General features: G+C 40.0%; 1 protein-coding gene across 2 annotated transcripts in view; it reads right to left on the bottom strand.

Moving 5' to 3' along the window:
- Positions 1-16,530, bottom strand: part of LOC102780227 (RNA-binding Raly-like protein) — a 57,153-nt gene extending 40,623 nt beyond the window's left edge. The window contains exon 1 of one of the 2 annotated variants that reach the window (XM_006792203.3): positions 16,416-16,530. The gene's annotated coding sequence lies outside the window, so the exon portion shown is untranslated. Of the gene's footprint in view, positions 1-15,967; positions 16,029-16,415 lie in introns of those variants that run through there. The other variant, XM_006792204.3, reaches the window with a different exon arrangement.
- Positions 16,531-23,639: the final 7,109 nt, after the last annotated feature.

The following is a 23,639-nucleotide window of genomic DNA, read 5'->3' as shown; positions in this document are numbered from 1 at the left end:
AACCAACATACAAGGTGTAGGTAATTGGTGCACAACCAGCCAAAACAAGACTGAAGCAGTGGCTTCGACGAGGAGATGTGACATCAGGTTTGTCGTTCGGTGTTGTTCACCAGAGCAAAAACAGCAAATGTAATGGCCACATTATACAAACGACAAAACTTCAGTAAAAACTAATTTTTTTGCACAAATGAGACTAAAGTGGAGATGTTTGGCCCTAATGCAAACCAAACACAGCATACCAGCTCTTAGCACGGCGCTGGAGGGGTGAAGATTTGGGCTTGTTTTTTAGTCACAGGACTTGGGCAGCTTGAGGTATTGAGCCATCTCAGTATGCCAAAATAATCCTAAGTCAAATTTGAGGGCATTTGTCCAGCTAAAGTTTGTTTCAAATTGGATCATGTAGCACGACAATGATCCCAAACACAAGAGCAAATCAACAACAGGAAGGCTGAAAAAGGAATAAAATCAAGGTGTTGCAATGGCCCAGTCAAAGTCCAGACCTCAACCTGCTCGAAATGCTGTGTTGTTGTGCATAAATGAATGTTGGCAAACCTCAATGAGCTGAAGCAATGGTGTAAATATGAGTGTACCAAAATTCCTCCACAGCCATGTGGCAGACTGATAAATTCATACAGAAAACAATTACTACATGCTAAAGCAGCTAAAGGTCATTCTACAAGCTCAAACAAATAAATGACATGGTGTAACACGTTGTATTTAGATTTTTTTTAACAAGCAAAACACAGAGATTTTTTATTATATCCTGATAAACACCTGATAAAACCTTAGACTTGAGAGGTGTACTTTCTGAATATGTACAAACTTGCTATGTGTAAAGGTACCAACCGCCCAGGTTATCAGCATTAAACTTGTAGTATGTCATTATATTTGCATCATAATATCACAAATGACATTTAACTGCATAACCACTACTTATGCTTAGGTTAAGTACTCTTTGAATGAAAGATTTATTTGAGTGCAGCATGGTATGTGAAAGCATGTGAATATTTTAACCACCAGAAGAATTGCTTTCAAACAGAAACCAGGTCAACAGAAATAAAGATAATTTAACTGGACTCCTAACATGAATTTGCATTTAAGCATAAAGCAAATAGGTCATCTAGAATTCATCTTAGGGCAATCCTTCTGTAAACATCAGCAGCACATCATGATCTTTTTACACCTCTGTGGAGCCTGCACTGTTTGCTCCTATCATGCCACAGTCCTGGGAGACGAGCATAAAGATGTGCACCACAAGAATCGGACACATCCACTTCAAGAGCAAGGAAAAAACTTTCAGGTTGTTTCTTCTTGGAATTCCCAGTTGGTGGTGGTCTTTGTTTGTGAGTGAGAGTGTGTAATGAGGCTTTCTTAACCCAGATTTCACAAAGTGTAGACACATTGTCATGCAGGATAAGCTCTCGTGAGGCTATAAGGACAGAAGTGAGTCCCAGTGGTTAGCGCTGTTACAGCTACTCACAGAGAGTAGAGAGATTAATTATTAATACTAAGAATTTAGATATATTTGTTTATATATAGTCATAATCAATTAATTTACAATCTCTGTGGTTTAAGCTTCTTAATTGAGAGGGTGCTCTGGGTTGTTCTTGTGTTATGGAGTCATAAAACTGGAAAATGTCAACATCATAACAAGCACTATTTGTTAGCCAGGCCCAGCATTTTTATAATATATAATTTGTTAATGAAAGAGCTTTAAAAATTCTCATTAGTAGATTTTATTTCCTGTACTGAATCAAGTTAGCTGTCTTTGTGCTAGGCTAAGCTAATCACCTGCTGGATGAGCGTTGTCTTCTAATTAAACACTAAAGCTAAGAAATCCATAAAACTCATTTTATAGAATCTAAAATATTTACTGTTTTCTATATAGTACTTGCTAGCTGATGTGCCTCTTGGGAATATATTTAATTGCTTGATTTTGCTGCACAGCTGAAACCAAATGAACTGAACATAAAACATATACAAAAAGAGGTGCAGTTATATCCATAGGTATTTTCTCAGAAATATTTTCCCTGCTGGAGGTGGAGGTGCGAGCATGTCGAGTGACAGTTACTCTAAACATCTGCACACATATACACCAACACAGTCACACTGACTGCATTCAATCCTCTCTCAGGTTCCCATGCTCCCGAACCGCTTCTTTACTTCCATCCTTTGCCTCCACCCACACATAATCCACTCTAAATCTCCTCTGCTGCTCTTTAAAAAATCTCCTTTTGCACAACAGAGAAGAGTAGATGAATTAAGACTGGTGCAATTCCCATATTACGGTAGTGCTGTGAGTTTAATTGACTTAATTATCGGTAGTGAGAGAGCAGGAAGCTGACACTGTATCCAATCAAACCTCAAATCCCATTCACCCTGTCTCTACCTTTTGAATGGTATCGCACCCCCAACACCTTACCTAACCTGCGGAGTGACTGATGGATGTGGAGTGCACTGAATGGCCTCTTTGAGGCAAATGTACAGAGGTGAGGCCATTAGATGGAAGATAGTTGATTAAGCAGGAGAATAATTTAAATAGATTTAATAAGAGAAAATGTGATTCAGACAAATGCTGAGCACTGAATGAAAGAGGTGGCATTTGCTTATTAAATACTAGTTAAGCGGTTTAAATGCACCGTGCTGGAAAGACTACAGTAGTTTGTAAATAATTTTTTTAGGTATTATATATTTATTCATTACATACAGTGGAGTGGGACATGCTAAATGGAATCTGCTGTTCTTACATTTAATTAATGGACACTCAGCATTAACCCTACGATGTAACCTACGCCATAACAGATGCCATAATTGACATGCATCTCCCTGGAAAATCGAGCTACACATCATGTCGATGCAGCCTACAACTATTGTGTTTGGCCTGTTCAGTACTGTCAATCCCTCCTGGGTTTCCAGATACTTTTTCCCCACAGTTTTTTCATTTATCAGTGGGAGAAAAATAATCATAGCTTCAATATAAGGATTTTCCGAGGCAGACGGTACGCAAAAGCATGAATACTCGTAACGATGTCGGTCAGTTACACCGTAGCACAAAGAAGATTCACCACAGAAATTTAAATCAGCCTGTACACATAAAGGAGTTTCCTTCCAAACAAACAGGAGAGATTCACTTTAGAAGCGTTTGCATCCATGAGCCTTAACAAATATGCAAAAGGCAATTTCTTTTTTTTCTTTTTTTTTTACCTGTGGTATTGTTCACAATCACATTAACTTGTTCGTTTGTAGTATTCTTGTGAATCAACACATTTCTACAGCCAAACAGTTTAAATCACTGCATCCACTCTTTAAAAAGACCTACAACTACACATCCCAAAAAGTTGATTCTGCTTATCTGGACATACAGAATCAACTTTTTGGGGTTTCCTCACCTGGATGATTAAGTATGCATCAAGACACTACAACTACACAATGTAAAGCCACTAAAAAGGTCAAAAAGAGCAAAAGGCAAAAACTGAACAATTATACATATTCTCTCTTAAAACAGCGAATGAGTTTTCAGTGATCACAAGATTAATCACATGTATTAATATGAGACAAAAGAGTCTTACATCTGCACCATCGCTCATTCTTAAAAAAAAAACTGCAGTGAGGATTTATTCTTTAAAAAGAATTTTAGCTTTGGAGGTGGGAATGTCGCTTTGGTCCAGAAAATATTCCAGTAAACTACTGGAAGTACAGCCTTGAAATTATAATTAGCAGACTTTACAGCATGCATGGTTGTATTGTTTCAGAGTTAATGACATATTTTAGAGGCTACCTTATTATTTTATTATTTTATTTTCATGCAGTTTGAGGAGTCAGTATAGGTGTTCATTACTGCTAAAATCTAACTGTTCCAATATACACTGAACTGTTAAAATATACATTAGAACCCAAATGATCCACACTCTTAGCCACTTATCCAATTCAGAATCGTAGGGAACCTGAAACCTCCACTGGGTAGAAGGTGAGGTACCCAGGGTAGAGCTATGGCCAATTTAGAATGACCAGTTAACCTAACATGGATGTCTTTGGACTGTAAGAGGGAGCTGGAGTACCCAGAAAGAACAAAACACCAACTTCACACATAAAAGCCTGTAGGCAGGTTCAAACCAGGAACCCTTTGGCAACTGTAACCACCTAACCACCGCACCATCCAAACCATAGATGTCCAAACTTTCATTAGATAATTGCATAGCAAGTGGCTACGCTTTCCTACCTGAATATTAGAAGCTCACCGGCCATCGAGAGTAACTTTGGGTTGAATATATGTTGTTCTCAAACTGCCATCTCTGTGACTAGGGGACATTCCCTCTATAGCTTGAGCCACAGCTGCTCAAACGTTAGCATCTAAGTAAGGTAATGAGCACGAAGACAAATGCCTGCCCAGCATCAGCAGGTTCTTCAAAGCCTGAGGGAACAGCATCGAGCAAAAACAGCTATATGGACCAGAAACGGTTGAAAACAGCAAATTGCTTCTTAAGTGTTTGTATGTCTGTTTCTGAGTTTAAAGCCTGGTGCAAAGTTGCTTGTAGACACAAGACATTACCTCGACTAATGGCTTGAAGTTTCTTACAATGTCTGCAAACTTGTCAAACTTCTATTAGCAGCTGACAGCATCAGATGGTCACTGAGCAACCGCTCAAGCGACGCTTTAAATAACCGCAGGCTGCATCTGGTACAAAAATACAACCACAGTCAGTCTAAGCAGAAGCTTTCAGTCTCCACATTTTTCACGTAGAGCATCACTCAGTTATCCTCAATTACATGTTTTTAATGAAAGTGATCACAGGAAAAAGGAGTAACATTATTCCTCTGGTTTTCAAAATGGAAAGAAAGAGACTTCAAAGGCCATTTACAATATTCATGAGGCTCTAAGATCCTCAAAGCCTTTTAAGAAGAAGCATGTGGCATAACTGCTGGCAAATGCTTGGTGGAAACGTCCCAGGCCAGGAAACATGCTCACATCGAATTCAAAGCAGTCTGATAGGCAAGACAGGAGGAGAGAGATGGTGCTGGATTCATCTTGGCATGCTTAACGCTCCTGACATTAATGCAAAATTACATCTTCGTGCATCACCGGAGCTGTGAATACATCCAAACTCATCACTGGCATGTTTTTCTACACACAGACTTTGTTTTGTCTCTTAAAAGTCTTTCTTATAACACAGAAGTGAGTTTCTGACAGTGATGTTTTCCTTTCCTTTTTTTGTTCAGGGCTTCTACAGCATCCTCCCGTGTTGCAGAGGTTCCAAGTGTAAGTATTTCATGGATCCTCTTTGGTCCTTTCACACTGACTGTCAGGGGCTTCAGAGCCTGAATTCTCCTGAGATAAAGAAGCGAGGAACCCGTGAAAGTAATCATTTTAGCACTTCCTCTCTCCCTGATCTCTCCTCACTGACTCACGCTCCTGTCTGAGGAAGAAAGATGAAAACTCCTCATCCGATATGACAAACACATATGGGATGTGAAAGATGCATTCAGGCCACACTCACTCCCCACTGTTTGAATGCTGCACTGCAGCATTTTATCTTTAGCAAGTTGACAGCGTACAACCGAAAGCGACTAACCTTGACTCTCGTCAACAGAGGAAAGTTTAATTTGCAGACATCTTCATAGTCTGTCTGAACAGAGCCATCGACACATGTCAGTTCTGCTTTATCAGGAGGCAGGTGTTTTCCAGCTGTGTCTCATGTCTCTTGCTTGTAGTGCCTTTCTGGAAAAACGTGGCTGCTCAAGTGAACAAAATATTGGTTTATAATAAGACACCTTTTCACCTTTTTGCCTCATTTCTTTGATGGACAGCCAAACACATTACAAGGGAAATAAATGTGTACTGAAACCTAATTACGCTTTCATACAATCTAAATTTACAAACTGGGCACCAATGCAGCTATGGATTATTTCTTCTCTTTCTACTGTTTAACATGTGTAACGCAAACATGAGGATCATCATGTAGATTAAAATAGATCAAACAAATGTTAATCAGCCATAAACAGCAGGTAGGTTTAAGGTGTTTAAGATAGATTCCACCTGAGCATATGTTTGATAAAGATGAAGCTGGAGGTTAGCTTAGCCAAAAGAGGCTAAACAGCAAGAGTGGCATGTCTGGAGAAGTTCTTCAACCACCTCTAAACCTTTTATCAGGGGACCAGAGGTGTCAAACAGGGGTATTTAACATCATGGGCCACTGAACTCTCCTCTCAGTGTGAAAAACCTTGAATCTACTGCTGTAAAATAAATAATAAATTATTGTCAATCGTGAAAAAACAGAAATCTTTTCTAGGCAGGTTCTGGCCCCCAGGCCTTATGTTTGACATCCCTGCCTTATATTAACACTATATACCCTGAATGTTTAATGTGTAATAAGAACAATAAACACTATGGTGATACCAGGCTAATTGAGTTTTTCTCTTGACTGTTTTTTCCGAATTTAACAGACATGAAGAATGAAGCATTCGTGTATTTTAATTCTTTCTGGTATCGTTTTTGTTTTGGGTTTTTTTTCCTGCAGACGCGTAGCACTTTCCATGTTTCTGTTGTGAAGATGTGAGTATTTAACAAAATGCTTCAATAATTTTGCTGAAATCACTCAGTTACTTGGTCTGTGGCTGTCACTCTCAGTCATGGGCCAGTAAAAAAGCTTGATTAAAGCAGCAAAACATCTCCAGACAAAAACAGGTTTAATTTTCAAAATTGAAAAACCTTGTTAAAATTGCATGAGTGCATTGAATACAATCTTCTCTGAGACTGTAATGAATTCAACTCAGAAAACAGAAAAATATTTTGTTGAATATAAACTGATAACACTGTTGTATTTGTGAGTTCAGTATAAAGGTGCAATGAGCCGCTCTGTAACTTATAATAGAAAAACACAACAGATTAAAGTAACAATTGGATGATGATTAAAATTATTTTAACTACTCATCATGTAGAGTGATGTAGATTAGTGAATGTTATTTATTAGGCCTAAACCTAGTATTGTGATTTATTAAATGTTATGCTGGAAACGGGCATTAATGATTAGTTTGAATGCAATAAACTAATCACATCTGGTTTGTAATTTCAATGTAATCGCCGCACATGAAAGGAAGTAACCACTTTCAATCTCAGCAAATCAAACTATCTGAAAACAACTTGACAGCACAGTAAGAGATGTGTTGTTCCCACGGAAAAATTTGTGTTCCCCAATCGGTTGCTATAAACTTTATTGGTAGTCCCACATTCATGGAGGCTTGAAAACCATTGGTAACCACCGACTTGTGTGCAAACACTCTACTCGTCAAGCAGCAATGAAACTGAAAAACCAGAAATGGAGAATGTCACCTTCAAAGTTGCACCATTTGAAATGTGGTAAGGCTGGGGAATACATTTTCCATAGCAAGCAGAGGTTGCCAGGGGGTCAACAGCTGATTATTAGACCTATATCTCTGAGGCCGTAGGGAGTAAGAATAATATACCTGAAGCTTATTAATCAAATTTATGTCTCCTTTGTTCAAAGACATGCGCATTACAGAGGAATCATTTTTTATGATACGCCCGTTTTCTCCATTCTTTTGAATCACAGCCAAACGAGAAACGAAATGTGGACAGAAAAACATTTATAAACTATGCTGCTTCCATGTATGAGTTTTTTCCCCCCGTCCTCTCTTATGTGAGAATATACACAGCATGAGGTGTGAAGATTTATCAAAATGCTGGGGAAAATGCTGTTAAGAATCTCTCAGTGACCCACCAGCTTTTATTGTTACTGGGAGACTTTGGAGCAGGAATAATGACTGCAGCTGATAGGACCGCCGCAATTTTTCATTGTCTGTCACAGTCAAAGAAAGAGACGTCATCACTTTAAATGCACAAATTCCACAAAGGCACAATAATATGCTTAATCAAAAAATATACAATTAAATTTGCATGTGAGTGCAGAGTCAAATTGCATTAGTGCTAAATTAAATTTAACTGCAGAACATAATGAATTTAACTCAGATAAATGGTGAAAATTAGCCAGAAAAAAAAGAGCATACCACAGACTTCTGAGCATTAACATAAGGTGGCTGTGTAATAACAACACTATGTGGGCACCAGTGCCCTTTTTTAATAACACTGTCTCACTCTCGTTCATTATTCCATGCTCCCTCTCAGCCATAAATTACTCAGCTAATGCCCCAACAGCAGCAGCTATTGCTGAATCATTCAAAGACCCCAATTAGCAATTAAGGACTTAATGAATAGAGGTCCTTGCTGGGCCGTTTTCCTCCCTGCCCAGAGGAGCCTGGTGGAATCTAATCTCTCCTGCAGGACTTGTACAGTAAATACTGGCTAACAGTGCAGAGGAAATAGAGAATAGCCCATTACTGCACACATATAACCAGAAACCTGCCTTCCAGTTTCAAGCCCTGTTTACTATGTAGCAGGAATTTCAGTTCTGCTGTGGATCTTAACAAGGAAGGATGACTGTCAGGCACTATTCTTATATTTTTTCCCTTCAGTTCACACCCCATTACCTTCTGCATAATACCTGTCTTGAGTTTGAATTGAAGAAGGAGAGGGGAAATGGCAACAAAAGGAGAGAGAAAGAGAGAGGGAGGGTATAAAAGGAGGTGAGACGGAAGGAGAGAATGAGCGAACTTCAAAAAAGGAAGAAGGGAAAAAGACATTTGCAATGCCAATCATTTTCAAGGAGCTTAGAACTGGGCCTTGGACCGGAATATCAAAGATGGAAAATGCAGGCATACATCATGCGGTTGGTAGGTAGTGCTAGCTTATAAATTATTACTGCGACTCTATCCTTTTATATTACTATCCCATCAGCCTTTTATCGTTTACATATTTTTCATATATTTGATGAATTGACTTTTGAACTGCAAGGCTATGCTTTACTGTGTGAGAGTCCACAAGTATGCGAATATGCCGAGTTTCTCAAAGGAGAATACACTCTATTTTCCATCAGCTTTACCAGCCTCTTTATGGAGTCTCTGTGAAGCATGAAGACTGAGGGCACACGGTCACGTGCCTAAAATGAGCAGTGCCATAATCTGATTTGAGCAACCTATAGCGACGACAGCCGGGAGATAAAGCACAATGTGACCTGTACAGTGAGATGGGATGAAGTCACATCTCTGGAAGACATTTTTATCTCGCATCTTACAATAATAGAAGTTCTGATTATCTCTGAAATCGGTGCAATTTAATAACATACCAGAAACGTGATCTGTGAGGTCAGTGTGTGTCTTTCACACTACTCACTGATTCCACATGGACATTGTTTTCAGGCATTTTTGCTTTACTGCATCGCTGTGCACCAATTCATTACATTCAAAATATTCTTAAAATTTTACTTTCCGTCTTGTTGGGAGTCTACCCTGTTCTCATGAAGACAGAGGATTTCTCCTGCATTACTAATATGTGTATGTGAATGAATGACAGGGGGGGAAAAAGACTCCACCTGCTGTTGCAGCAGGGGGAGTCCACCGCAGCTCTGCTCGAGGGCATATGAACATATGCCATGCTTTCCCATATCTCTTGGCACGGACATATTTCTCCATTTTCTTAATTCTCCTCTTGTGTGACTGCCAAATTTAGCTTCCTCTCCAGCAGGCTAAAGTAACTGGGTCACTAGAGCTGTGGGTAATTAGCAGATAACAAAATATGTTTTCCGCTTTATGACACCAGAAGGGTGAAGACTGGGGGTTAAAAGGCATATTGAGGTAATAATTTGGGGCAGGAGTTGACACCCAGGGTGAAAGGTCAAACGTGAAAGTCAGAAATGGAGCAAATGAGTCGAAATATGCATGAGGCTGAGGGGGATGCGGATGATGTGGATGTTCTCTTCCATGAATGTGAAAAACGGCACGACAAAGAGCTGATTATCATTTCATTTTAGGAAGAATTTGCAATTTAAATGAAAAATAGGCTCTCTTCTGCTGCTAAACGTTACGTGCCGACAATGTTTTCAGTTTATTGTGCACAACAGATTTTGTAGGCAGAGTGACGGCATGGTGAATGCATGCTGTGTCACAAACACTAAATAGTGCTCATTTTAATGCAAATACACATCCACTGTGATGCAAGCAGGAAAGATTCAATTAAAAAAGAACAAAAACATTCGGGCAGGAGCCAGTTTTTCTCTCTTCGTGATCCTTCGCTTTCTGGTTTCTATATTTGTTGACAAAATCAAAATAAAATTAAAAAAATCCCAATCCCAAACAAGAGTCGTGTGGGAAATGCTACAATTGTAAATATTACAGTTCTTATTTTGTTTTGGAGATGAAAATATAGAGAAGAATGCTAATTAACATCCACCAGCCAATTTTTTTACGTAGACCTGGAAAGACTGTTCTGAGATTTTGGTCCATATGGACATGATAGCGTCACACAGCTGCTGCAGATGTGTCAGCTGCACATCCATGATACAAATCTCCCATCCCTGCACAAAGACGCTGTATTGGATTGAGATCTGGTGACTCTGGAGGTCGTGTGAGTATGGTGAACTCAACATCATGTTTGAGAAACCAGTTTGACAGGATGCGAGCCCTGTCACATTATGTATTCTTTTACAGGAAGCAACCATTAGAAGATGGGTACATTTTGGTCATATACGGATGGACATGGTCACTGACAATACTCAGGTAGACTGTGCTGTTTAAATTATGCTTAGTTGCTACTAAAGAGCCCAAAGTGTACCAAGAAATTATCCTCTGCGCTGTCACGACACCATAAGCAGCCTGAACTGTTGCTACACGATGTTTCATGTTTTTACATGAAATATTGATACTTGCAAGCAAGTTTTTTTAATGCCTGGTCCCATCTGACCTGATTAGAGCCATGCATTAACAAACAGCTGAACAGGTGTATTTAATAAAGTGGCCAGTGAGTGTCAGGTAGAGCATATTCCAGCTTTGTTTTGTTTTGTTTTTTACCTGTGGCTTTGAAATCTAACTACAGAAAAGACCAGTCTCACTTATACAACTACATAACAGCTTCTTTCAGCTCCTCATTTACAAGGGGTTGCCACAGTGGGAAGCTCTGCGTATTTGATTTGACAGATTTTTATGTTGCGTGGCCTTCCTGATGCAACTTCCAGGGGATCTGTGTCTCCTCCTAGAATCCTTTGCTTTTTAGGCAAAAGTGTAGAACTCATAACTAATTTACTAAATTACCTGGGTGCTTTAGATCAGTTTCTGACAGTGAGTGTGCCTGAAACAAACCACATTTTTTTAGGTTTACAGTTTACAGGAGACCGTGCAACAGCTTGATTCATTTATGAGTCATGTTCAAAGTGTGTGTCTTTTTAAAGGTTTTAAAGTGGCTGCTATCAAACACAATCAATTTTAAAACAGCTGAATTTCTTTTCGTATTTTTAGATTTAATAATCCTGGAATTTCCCAAACTTTGAGCCTGGTATGCTGCTGATCTGCTTTTGGTCAAATACCCGTTTCAGCTGTAAATAAATAGCAACAAATGGAGTCCTGGGCAGCTTTCACACCGACAGTCTGCATAGCCCCTTGGATTACGTACCCCTGATTGGAAATACTCGGCACGGCGGTATAATCTTTAGGCTTTGCATGCAGACAATACATGTTGTGGGATCAGTCGGTGGTTGGTTTTAATGGGATTTGTGATTAAGGTTCCTATCTAAGTGGATTCCTCAGAGGTGTGTTCAGTCCACGATCTGATGCCTTTTTTTTTTTTACCAGAGTTTGACTGTTTATTAAATTCTCGAGTAATTGTTGTGTGTAAAGTAGGAAAAAAATGTATCTGCATTTCTATCCTTAAAAACTAAAGGATATTCCAGTTTTAAAGATTTACTATAGTATAATGTGTATTCTACGAAAACATTTCAATGTTTTTAAGGTGAAAGAGCTTCTTTAATCTTCATCAAATAACATTTTGGAGTGATCATAATTTTTACTCCTTACCAAGAACCAATCTTCAAAATGCAGAGTAAAAACTGAAAACCATTGTATTTTGAATGGCACTGGACTCGATTATACATTGTTTGAAAGCACAAAGCCGCATGGCTCAAAGAGTGTGGTCATTTTAGGACACCAATACCACGTCAGCAAATAGTTTTATACTTGCACACGTAGCAGAATAGCTTATTTTTCTGTTTTATTGTCTGTGTGGCTGCAAACCTGTTAAATCTCAGCGTGCTAAAGTTTATTTCCGCCAACAAAGTCCAACTCACAAAATGCTTTCTGCTTCTTCTTCTTCTTTGGTAAAAAATGGTGGTGAATGTCATAGGGTTACTTCTGTTGGGGTTGGGTCAGAAAACCCTCTGGGAAAAGTATAAATGTTCCTGATACTGGTAAAACAGAAATATCTACTCTGCTATACTTCTGTTTATTCTTAGTGCATAAGATTAGAGATTAAATTCTAAACACTAAAGAATAAAACACAGCAGAAATCATTAAAATAAGTTATCTCGTTAGGTTTTTAAAATTGGGCCGGCTACACTTGAGCTTCTTTTTTGAAGCTGGTGTTTAATGTTTGCTGAAGAAGTCTCAGTTAAGCTCTAGAGTAACTTAGAGGGCACCGTGTGTGCTTTTATAGTGCTGTTTATATTTTGTCAACACAAACAGCTCACTGTGGTCCGTTGAAAACACACACACACACACACAAAAAAAGAAAAAGAAAATAATGTAATCTTAAATGTCAAGGTTCTGGCTTAATATCTCTAAATTTTGTGTTACTTCTGAGCAAGTCAAAATGTTGCGATACAAACATGAAATTTGGACCAAAACATTTTTGTATCAGTGGCGTAAACAAACTTCCACAGATCACATGCAGTATGAGGGGGAAGAATCAAGCCCACAAGGATGAGCCAAAATGTGCATTTTCTCTAGTGGCCAATTCCTGGCTGTAAAAGTGAGTCGACCCATATAGACTCATGTTAAAATGTCCAAATTTCCAGCATTAAAACGCACATTTACAGCCCAGTACCTCTATGGATAGTCTTACCCTTCACAAAAATGCCTGAAAGGGATTAAATTTTTTATAACTTATCCATTTGAACACTAGAATAAAAGGCTCTTTTAGTCACTTAACTGGACCACTGCACTCTGGCTGTGTTGTTGGTGCCTTTAGGAGCATTTTCATGGACAGATGATAAACATTACAGCTTCAATCTATTCAAAAAGTTTGTGCTTCAGTTTTGGTAAATGTAATCTTAGTATTTTAATCTGTTACTTTGCACTAATGATTAGATGTGAGTGTCTGCGCAATGCAGGGATGTAAGTAGTTAGTAACAGCTTGCTAACACCTAACAAAACAATCTGACATTAGCTGATAGCTTAGCACTCCACCCTTTCATCCAATCTGGTAAACATCTGGCTCCAAAAAGCCAACATGCCAGCAAGGGCTAACGTCAAAGCTCCAAAATGCATATTTGAAAACCAGCTGTTGACATCTGTCTGTTTATCCTGTGAATCATTTTGATCCAGTCAATCAAAATGTCCAACTCTAAGCACTAAAAAGCATGTTTACACCCTGGTGCTGGAAATGGTTTTAGTGTCGAAAGCTGACATTCTCTTTTATAACAACACAACAATGATCACCCTTGAATTTGTTAACAATTAGATTTAGGGGCGCGGTTGATTTGATTGAGAGGAGCACCGACACAGGCAGCTGCAGGCGATCTGCTTAGGCCTCAATTTGTGGTGTCAGTTCCTTCAGGAGCACATCACTGGAGTTATGTGATAAATAATAAGGCTGACTGTGAAATATGTGCTGTCTAACAGTTTTGCTCTCTGATTTGGGAGAAATTATTTTATCAATCTGTTACTAGTTAGCAGGTTTCTGTGTCTGCGTGATGCACCTGTGCAGTTTATGGGTGAGGATTCCAGGTGTTAACTTTGCACTCAATTCTCTCCTCTAAATATAGTCACTTCTGGGAACAGAAAACAAAGATGGCGTGGGTCATAAAACAAGATTTAATTCCCCAACATGTGAATCCAGAAACTAATTAATTCTGTTTCATATAAAGTATTAAATTAAACTTATACTTTAGATTCCTATATTGAAATGGTTCAAGAAATGCTCAAATGTTTAATTTAAACTACTTTCCCTGTTGATAAAACACAAAATGATAATTATCCTTTCTTAGGCTTTTGAATGTGAGGTGCAGAGCTTGAAATAGCTGAGAATAAGACGTTTGCGGTGGAGAGGGCAGGGGTTAGTGAGTAGAGACGCTCCAGACTTCCAGGCAAGAATCATCTCGCTCCAGCTGCCAAAGGAATAAAGTGTTGGGAGCTGTCCATGGTGCTGAAATCAACCACTATCTCTGTGAACAGGGAATAGAAGGAACTGGCCGTGATGCCGAGATACTCATGCTGCAAGGTGAATGGCACGTCTCACAACAAAAGTGAGCATCAGGTGCATGCATATGTACACACTGGCTGTCGTTCAGTCAAGCTGCTGCTATCCAAACACACACTCTGCCCAGAGAAATGTGTTGAATATGACAAATGCAGGCGTAGAAATAGCATTCGAGAGCAGCAGCCTTAATAAGGAGCAGTGGGTATTACCACATGCATAATGTAACACAGAACTGAAGTAGATATCACACGTATGTGCTCATAAAGCCCACTCCTCCACATGAGCATCCCATCATCTTTCTTTCCGTTTCTGTCTTTGCCCATATGCTTTTCTCTTTGGTTATCTCTCACATGCAGGGGATATAAAAAGAGACAGAGAGAGACAGCTCTCCTAATCTGTTCTTTGACCTATAGTTTGAAAGCTGCAGCCGCTCTAAAATGTTTTTCATCCGTAGCTCGCTGAAGATGGGCTCTGTGGTGCGTGGCTTCAAGGCAGCCCGCATCGCACACCTGCTAAGGGTCAATGATCATCTCAGCCCACGGGGGCACAAACGTAAAGCCAGGCCTCCACTGGATATGGGCAGGTTGCTGACCAGCCCAGAAATGCCTGGCTAAACTTTATTCCTTCCATCCCCTCTCTGAGCTCATAGCGATTCAGTGCATGTGTGTATCGGCTGGCTATTCCAGAGTCAGCCTCCCACCCTCATCCCTTGTGGGAGATAAGTATTGTTTGCGTAGCAGCACATTTCATGCTCGGCTTCCCCCACCTGTTCCCTGACCTGCGAAGTCTGAAGGCTGGAAACGCTGTCAAACGTCTCCACACACATCTTTTGAGGCTGATTGAAAGGTTTTTGTCTAGAGCTCTGAAAGTTTCCCTCAGCGGAGCACAAAAACAAAACTTTGGTCAAGGATTCCAGCAGCTATTTAAAAGGGGAACGTCTCATGGGTTGTCCGGGATTTAGTGTTCTTTTTGGATTTGTTGCCTGCGGGTTTGCGGGTGAGATCTGGCTGATACAGCAAGGTCAAACTATTAATCAAATCTATCAAGCCTGATTTGCATAATGAGCTGTCACAGAATTTCCAGCCAACTCCTTTCCCCTCTTCATTGACTCATTTAGTGAGTTTAAGTTTCCCAGCTTCTCTGCGTAAAGCCTGACTGTGTCAACCAGTTATCAATCCCACATGCATCAAGGCTTGTGTGTGCAGCAAGACAAACAGGGCAGAGAAGCACAGCTGTGTCTGGTTCAGCTGGCAGGAATCTGTTTCCTTTTGCATACCAGCGATTTGCATTCATAAAGTTGTATGAATTTTGCACAATGCTGTCACTGGAAGGCAAATGTGAAGAGCAAAAGAGCTGAATGCCTTCACCTTTTCCAGTCGCTCTCTATAGAAACAAATTACACATTTACAGTGGAGATCTTTCTAACTGTAGCATGGTGACTGATTTATGTTTCTTCTCTTTTTTCTTCATTAAAAGAGCTCAAATTAGTTCATTATTTAAAACAAATCCAGGTTTGTTCGAGACATTTACTTAAAAAGACAAAAAAAAAAAAAAGGGGGGGGGGAAGGAAAGTTCAGACTTCTCTCATCTAGGCTGCAGAAAGAAGTACAAAGACAGCACCAAAACAAACTCCAGCAAAGTTAAATTTCTCACCTATTGGAAAAGCAAAATCCTCAAAGATGAAAATCAAAACTGTTATTTTTGCGCCCGAGGAGACGTACAGCCTCGAACACCAGAGAAACACTGTAAGACCCGAGAAAAGCACCAAAACCACACCAAAATAAGCCATGATAAAGGAGGAAAAAGCCAGAAAATAAGCAAAAGGTCGAGATCGGAACAAGTGAGCTCGTGAAAAAGCTGCTTCGGGAAGAGGAGAGGAAGACAGAGAAGAGGGGGGAAAAATATCAAGAGCGTCCGCAAGCACGTAGGGCTATTTCTCAGTGGATGTCACCGGAGCACAAACACTCTGCATCCAAGATTTAAATCATTGCATGCAGAAAACGAGAAAACATTTCCCCCCGTGTCGAAACACCAAGAACAGGAAGGAAGAAAAAGAGGACAAAAATATGCTTAAGAAAATGGCAGTGGGAAATGTACTCACCGAGCGGGAGTAAAAGGTTTCAATTAAAAAGAAATTGGGCGTATAGCCGTGTCGGATTGGCGGTGTGCAGGCTTGTGTACACCGAGGCTCTGCGTCTCTTTTGCGCTCTCCGTTCGCTGCTGGTGGTTGAGTCATGTGACTTCGGATTGGTCAGAGTTTTTGAATCAGTCCGAGCTTTCTTCTTGTATTCGCTGCTGTCTTTTTCTGCTTTTCTCCTTTTTTTCTGATAATGTCACTGATTTTTCCACGCAGAGCTTTTCCAGTTTCTCAAAATAGAGACCGGCACCTCTTTGAGGGTCACTGCGGGAGTCCCAGGAGGGTCCATGTGGTAACATAACATCTATTTCCCAATTATTTATTATGTTCATTACATGAAAAAAAAAACACGTGCAATGTGATTATTTTAATAATACAGTTTAGAGACAGTTTTCAAGCTCAGTTTGAATTCACAGTCTGCAAACATCTTGTAACTTTTCTGCTGTATAATGTGAAGATTGATTTGATTTGCTGGAGGAACACTGACTTAAAAGGCCCGATAGCTCATCCTCTGATTGGTCTGAGAACTTTTTATTAAATCCGAGTTGACCCAGAAAAGCAGAGATGTATGGAAGCTTGTTGCTGCCAGTGAAATAAATAAATAAAAATGTCAAGCAGTGCTAAGTCAAAGTTTTGAGTTATCTCGAAATTTCTAGTTACACAGTTTTGGGTCGATGGACAGTAAAAAAAAAAAAAAAAAAAAAAAACAGGCTTCTCTACAGAAATGTTAAAGCCCTGCAGGAGCTGCTATAGGAAAGCACATCTGCCGCATGAACTTACCTATAAGACATCTGAGCGTCTTTGGGGTCTTAAAATTTTTAAATTCTGGGAATTACTGAGATGTTTGTCTAAAAAAGTTTCTCCTAAGCATACTACTAGTATAACTCCAGCTTGTAGGTCATCATTTATATCCATTATATAACAGTACCCAGACAAAAATTAGGACTGCATCACTAAAATTAGGAGAGATGGGGATAGAACCTTCACTCTGAGGTAAAATGACCACACCCCAAATCTTCAAAATAAGCTGAACCTTTTTCTATGGGGCTCCGTAAAGACCACAGAGGACATTTTTTGGTTAACTCACCATAAAATGTAGATTTCATTGCAATGATTTTGCCTTTATGTCACAATAATTTAGTCCTAATATGGTTTACATGAATTTTAATCCACATGGATATTCGTTGTGATCCAGTCCAGTAAAAGAAAGGCTGCAGATAACTTGAAGAGGAGAAATGATGTGAGATTTTACATGATGCATTTAATGCTCATTACTCATATTAAACTGTAGATGTCCAACAGGATCCAGCTGCAGGTTGTGAGCACAGCTGCAGCTGTTCTTCCTGCTGTGACTGCTGATCTGCGTCTGGATAAGTGGTTATTGTTCGGACTTCTCCTGCTGCTGCGGTTCAGTCTCTAGTGAATATGTAGCAGGAGAAATAACTCAAAAGTATTGTGAGGTTATGTAAATGTTCCATAACATATTCTCATCCCAGGTTGTCGCGCTGTATAATGCCACCCTGCACAAGGTAACAATATCCGAGAAATAATGATCAGGTTTAACAGACCTACAGTATCCAGACAAGAAGGCTGAAGGGGGTGGGAATGGCCAGGAGACCATAGTTTGCACTCACTTTTTGCTTTCATTGCCACTCGTTGGTTAGGTTTACTCACTAAAAACTGCTTTTGTAGCTTAAGGAAAAGCATGGTTCAGGTTAAAATGATCTACAAAACATTAAAAATGCATGTAGAAAAGTGATGAGCTGGAAGTGACCCCTGTTTTATTGCCATGGCATGAGCTCTGCAGCCCCACCAATGTACACTCTGTGTATAATGTAACACACCAAAGACTTTGACAGAACATTATTTTCTGAGGCCGACGAAAATGGACTACGTTTATCTTGAAGTAATGCAAAAACAGTCATTAAACAATTTTCTGTTGAGCTTAAATCCTGTTCGATCACCTGATGAACTGCCTTCCTCATTTTAGCCGGTCTCACAGTGGTGATCTCAGCAGTTTCACAAGTGACATACATGATGTTCAAAACTGGGGGAAAATAGTAATCTTGTCACATGCATGATAAATTGAAGCTCCTTTATGCCGCTGTCAAATGTTCAACATAACAGAGAATTGCTTGTGTCACTGACATCCATCAACATTTTTCATTACACCGCTCCTTGTAGCTCATTATGTTATTTACATAAATTCAGTCCTTTTGCCAATTAACCATCATTGCTGAGGGCAGTATCACCCTCTAAGATTTTCATATATCATCAATTTCCAATTCAAGCCTTTTTGTGATCTCATTAAAATCCGCTTAAATGATTAATCAGCTGAGTTTCTACTGGGCCTTATGAGAATACTGGTGATCAATGAAGATGTCAATGGCAGCGGCTCAATAACAGAGTTTAAAGCTCAGTTAATGTCCACTTTGCCAGTTGGCCACAGGTAAGAAGCAGTATTTACTGAGCTTTCTGCAGGATGTTAATACGACTCCAGGACATGAAAGGTGCAGCATTTCTTAGGTCTGGAAAACTTCACCCCAGCTTATCATCATGTTTTATTTGATCCTGCTGTGCAAGGTTGACGGCTCCAGGGTTTCTACCCATTCTTGACGGAAACACGAGTGGTCGTGCTGTCAGGGAGGAACAGAAGTCTTTGTTGTTGCTGCAGCATCTGCCGGGCATATGAGCAAAGGGTCTGCATGGATCAATGACTTCTCAAGGGCCTGATAGGCACAGACAGATAGACGCAGGGGCAGCCTGCTTCCATGCACCTTTGTTTTCTTTTTACAAAGACAAATAACCTAATAGACTTTGACAAATACCTCGGGACCAGCATTTATCAGACATGTTCTTTGTGCTTCTTTGATTTGATACAGTGTGATTTAGGAAAACTTGTGTAAAGTGTGTTTTGTCACTGATACAGATAACAAATTTTAATCTCTTGGAGCTTCACTTGATATTTGTAAAGCTTAAAAAACGTTAGTGCCAATAAGAAGAAATTCATTTTTGCAACACAAAATAAACAAATGCCTATAACGCCAGAAGCCACTTTGTTAGGCACACCTTAATAGCCCTGGATTGAAACCTGTTTTTTGTCTTCAGAACAGCCTTAATGATTCGTGGCATAGATTCAACAAGTTTCTGGAAACATTCCACAGAAATTTTGGCCCATATTGACATGACGACATCACGTGGGTGCAGATGATTTGACAGCTGCACATCTATGATGTGAATCTTCCAGTTTCACCACATCACCAAAGGTGCTCTGTTGGACTGAGTTCTGGTGACTGTGGAGGCCATACACTCACAGTGAACTCATTTTCATGTTCAGCATGGTCAGCAACAATACTCAGGTGTGCTGTTTAAACAATGCTCAAGGGGCCTACAACACTGCATCACCAACAGCAGCCTGAACCACAGTGCAAGATGGATCCATGCTCTCGTGCTGTCTACATCAAATTCTGGCGATGTGAAAGCTGAAGCAGAAATAAAAACTCACTAAGCCAATGAGACTGTTGTTTGTTTGTTTTTTGTCTAGTTTTAGTGACCCTGTGTTAACTGTAGTCTCAGTTTCCTGTTTGTAGCTGACAGGAGTGCCACCTGGTGTGGTCTTCTTGCTGCTGTACCCGATGTGCATTCAGAGATGCTCTTTTGGCACTGGCCATTCTCCTCTGACCTCTAACCTCTAAGGCATTTTCACACAGAGATATTTTCTCTTTTTTAAAACAGTTCTCTGTAAAGCCTGGAGATAGTTGTGCAGGAAAATCCCAGCTGATCAGCAGTTTCTGCAATTTCCTGAGCCCCTGACACTGACAACCACACCTATCTGATGCTCAGCTTGATATTCAGCAGGCTGCTGCTGTGATTGGCTAATTAGATATTTCCACTGAAGTTTGATCAGATGTACCTAACAAAGAGGCCAGTGAATGTAACTATGCATCAGGAGATAATGTTTTTACAGAGACTTAAAATATTTGTATACAAAAACATAACTGATGCTACTTTTGTGATTTCATTCGGTTTCTATTATGATGCTGACACATTTTTTTCACAGTTTATCCAAGAGACTGATTTTTTTTTTTTAAACAAAAGTCAGTTCATGTGTTAAAATATATGTCGTAGTTTATTTGCATATGCTGGTATCGCTTCCTCCATAGATTTTGCTTTTAAATGGGGTTCTGAGTAGGGTTTCGTTCATAGCAGGTTTTATCACTGATATTTGAGACCGTCCTCCACCAGACAGTTGCTATAGGTTATTTGTAGTTTTATAGTTGTTTTTAATCGTAAACACTTTGACAACCGACAAAATGTATTTAACACAGCGTGCAACTGCCAAGCAGTTTAAATTTTGTGGTCAAAAGTCAGCTGTAACATTTGTGATTCCTGCAGCCTGCCTACCCTCTGATTTTTTTTTTCACTCTCTTGAAGTGGAGTCACTCCTGCACTGTGCAGCTTTTCAGTGGTGCATACATGGGTTGCTTTAGATGTTGGGAACAAATATATTGTGTAGCTGGAGGCCTAATTTGTGCAGTCATTGACTCGGTCACTCACTTGCCTCTTCAGTCCCATCTGCCCTGCTGCATTACCTGATGTTTCCTGACCCTCTTCTCACCTGTTTTCACACCGCTCATCAGCCCTCTTCAGTTTATGCAGCACATTCCCACCCTCCTACCTCTTGTTGCCTCAGCAGAAACCAGAACGTCACCGTGTATTTACGGATTCAGATTTCAGCTCTTAGTTCTTGCTTGTTTCTCTGAACTCTGCCTGTACTTTGGATTCAGCCTCGGCCTGCTCCCGTGTTGTGTTTTCATGCTTCGTTGTTTTGGAACAGTTAACCTTCTTTTTGTAAGCAATGCTTGCTATTTTTTCTTTTTCTTCTTTTGCTTTTACCAGCTGCCTCCCGTGTGCCATGCTCTTGGCTCCTCCGAACACAACCCTGAAATGCGGGATAATGGTGGCCACAACATGAGGTTTTTTTTCCTCCTTTTTATTCCCATAGCAACCAGTAAGTCAGTGGTGTTTTTAGTGCAGCATGGGATGTTGTGTGAAAATAATTATATTGCATGAGACACGATCCCCGTGGTAGACGAGGGCCAGAAATGCTCACGTATTACCGCTACACAACTGGTGAAGGTCACTGTGAAACCTTCGGGGCAGGAATCTTTTACACAGGTACACACAGATCAGCCACAAGATGAAAACCGCCAACTGGTGAAGTAAGTAAAACCGATCTTCTCATTAAAATGCAGCGTTCTGAAGGAAGACCTCAGGTCCTGCTATTGATGTGGATGTTACTTTAACTTGTGACATACACCTAAACACCTATCCCTGTGATCTGAAGGCAGCAGCCTCTCTCAGCAGAGTAATGGCACACACAAAAACTGCCCTTAACAGCACGGCTGAGATTAAAAACTCCCCAGATCCCAATCTGAGCTGCCAAAACGAACCCACAAGGAGGTCCTACTGTACAGTACAAAGGACTAAAGGGTCCACTGCAAGTGTCCTAGAGCGGGAGACACGCAGAGATTCATGCTTAGACAAGGACCTACACAATGTTAGGAAGCAGGTTTTAATAGAATAGAATAGAATAGAATAGCCTTTATTGTCATTGTACAAAGTACAACGAAATTGGAGTGCCACTCCCTTGGTGCAAAATGCAAAATAAATATAAATGTAAAATATAAAAAGTACAATAAAACAACCATAGTACTCAGACAATAATAAGTACAATATATACAGGATAGCAGCATAATATAATGATAGTATGAATAGCAGCATAATGTAATGGTAGTATGAATAGCAGCATAATATAGTGACAATGGCAAGTATAGTTAAGCAGGTTTAATTGTTTTGTGCTCATTTACTACGGTGATAGCTCTGGGAAAGAAGCTATCCCTGAATCTGTTTGTCCTGGTTTTATGTGACCTGTACCGTCGGCCTGACGGTAATAGTTCGAACAGTTGATTACTGGGGTGAGAGTAGTCCTTAATGATGTTGCCAGCTCTGCTGAGGTATCGGGAGTTTGCAATGGCCTCCAGACTGGGCAGAGAGCAGCCAGTGATCTTCTGGGCTGTGTTGATGACCCTCTGCAGTCCTTTCCTGTCTGCAACTGAGCACCCTGCATACCATGTTGTTATGCCGTACGTTAGGATGCTCTCTATGGTGGCTCTATAGAATGTCACCAGCAGCCTCTCCTCCAGGTTGTTCCTCCTGAGCACTCTCAAAAAATGGAGACGCTGCTGGGCCTTTTTTACCACCGCCGTGGTATTTGCAGTCCAGGAGAGATCATCAGAGATCTGCACGCCCAGAAACCTCATGAAGTGTACCCTCTCCACACAGTTCCCGTGAATATAGAGTGGGGCCGGGTCTGCTCTGCCCTTCCTGAAGTCCAAAATAATGTTGTGGCTGATCATGCACATCAGATGTGACAGACTGCATATTGGCTACAACTCATCATTTACAATGATGAATGATAAGAGTCAAAGACCAGCTACTCAAAATAACTGTGATTGTCCCAGTTTCAGGTTTTGGGAATGTATTTTTGTTTCCAGCAGTATCTTCTTGTTCCTCCCTCTGTCTTGTCTCTGTATGAAGGCCTTTGCCCTCATGGTTTTCTCCTCCTGTTTTATTTTTGATATATTTCTTTATGAGTCATCCGTGCTTTTACTTCCTGTTTTTCATTCAAGCTTGTTTGGAGAGTATTTCGATTTGGATTCATCCAGCATACTCAGTACCAATGTTCCCTCTAAGCTGCACGCGTGCGCAATTGCGCACTGCTGGCACGGTCTCTGCGCACGGAAAATCTGTTTATTAAAAAAATGCATTTGCTGCATTTTTAGGTAAACAGCTGCAAAAAACCTTTGTTGTTTGCTTAACTCAGTTACTTTTTTTGAAGTAGTAACTATATAATTAATATAATTAATTGTCCAACATTGGTCATTATTTACTGTGTTTTTACAGAGTTACAGGACTCTCTCCCAGACCACAGACTCAGACTCATAATACAAGTCAGAGCTTTATTTTTTTTTTAAAAAAAAAAAAAAAAAAAGTTGTGTTTTCAAAATTGGAGTTCAAGTTATTTTTACTTCCAATAGTGTTAACATACTACACAGGTCATGAACAAGATTTATTTTTAAATTTTCTTTGTAAGTGGGCTGAAGCACTTAATTAAAAGTAGTCTAA

The sequence above is a fragment of the Neolamprologus brichardi genome, chromosome 18 (assembly GCF_056152115.1).
Source record: "Neolamprologus brichardi isolate AB-2024 chromosome 18, ASM5615211v1, whole genome shotgun sequence".
In the NCBI taxonomy this organism is placed as follows: domain Eukaryota; kingdom Metazoa; phylum Chordata; class Actinopteri; order Cichliformes; family Cichlidae; genus Neolamprologus; species Neolamprologus brichardi.
This window is presented reverse-complemented; position numbering and strand designations above follow the sequence as displayed.